Source organism: Coenobita brevimanus, chromosome 45 (assembly GCF_032717465.1).
Source record: "Coenobita brevimanus isolate Jiangsu-jjx chromosome 45, ASM3271746v2, whole genome shotgun sequence".
Taxonomy (NCBI): domain Eukaryota; kingdom Metazoa; phylum Arthropoda; class Malacostraca; order Decapoda; family Coenobitidae; genus Coenobita; species Coenobita brevimanus.
Genome location: NC_136998.1, coordinates 17,149,322 through 17,150,212, shown reverse-complemented (window position 1 = coordinate 17,150,212; position 891 = coordinate 17,149,322). Strand labels below are relative to the sequence as shown.

The 891-nt window shown below is 43.7% G+C and overlaps 1 pseudogene; it reads left to right on the top strand.

Annotated features, from left to right (window-relative positions):
* The first annotated feature begins 426 nt into the window (after positions 1-426).
* Positions 427-545, top strand: LOC145398583 (5S ribosomal RNA; annotated as a pseudogene).
* The last annotated feature ends 346 nt before the right edge of the window (positions 546-891 follow it).

Genomic DNA, 891 nt, shown 5'->3' with positions numbered 1-891 from the left:
AGGGTGGGGGTGGTTAAACAACGACGGAGCCATTACAGACTGAGGAAAATGTATTAACTCCAGTGTGAAACGCCTGAATACTCTCTGCATCCTCAATATCATTAGGTAGAGTATTGCACACTTTAGTGACTGACGGAAAAGAACACATAGAGTATAGCAATACTGTATATAACAGAAGAATGAATACTTGGTAACATGGACTTGCTGAAATGATGGAGGTAGTGTAACATGCAAAGGATGGTCATCATTTTTAAATATCCTACAAAACAGGATGAGTGATGCAACAAGACAACAATGGTCAAGATGCAGATTATGATCAAACAGGAGAACAATACTCGTAGACAAAGAAAAGGAACAATACGAGTTCTGATGAATAGCATCATTCGATAAGATTTTCTATACAGTATTTTCACAGCAGGCCCCATTTATGAGGGCCATGCCACGTTGAGTACACCGCTTCCCGTCCGATCAGCGAAGTTAAGCAAAGTTGGGTCTGGTTAGTACTTGGATGGGTGGCCGCCTGGGAACACCAGATGCTGTTGGCATCCCTACGTGTCAAGTGGGGTTGGTGGAGGATTAGTGCCCCTCCCTGTAAAACAATTAACTCTAAGCCCTTGACCACCCCGTTTGGGATACATGGCGTCTGGCAATGGATGGATGGATAAAGCAGCTGAACGTAAATGCATTTCTAAAGTTTTTTTTTTTTTTTCCCCTTCAAACATGGCACCCAGCAATTTAACTGAGGTGATTTTGCAAAGCCCTTAACCAATGTTAACTGTGGCTTATAAAGACGGCAGATCATTGGATACCATGTGCAGTCACCGTAGAACACTATGCATCATGTACACTCGGCAAGAGTTCGGACTGGACCACCCGGTTGTGGGATGTGGC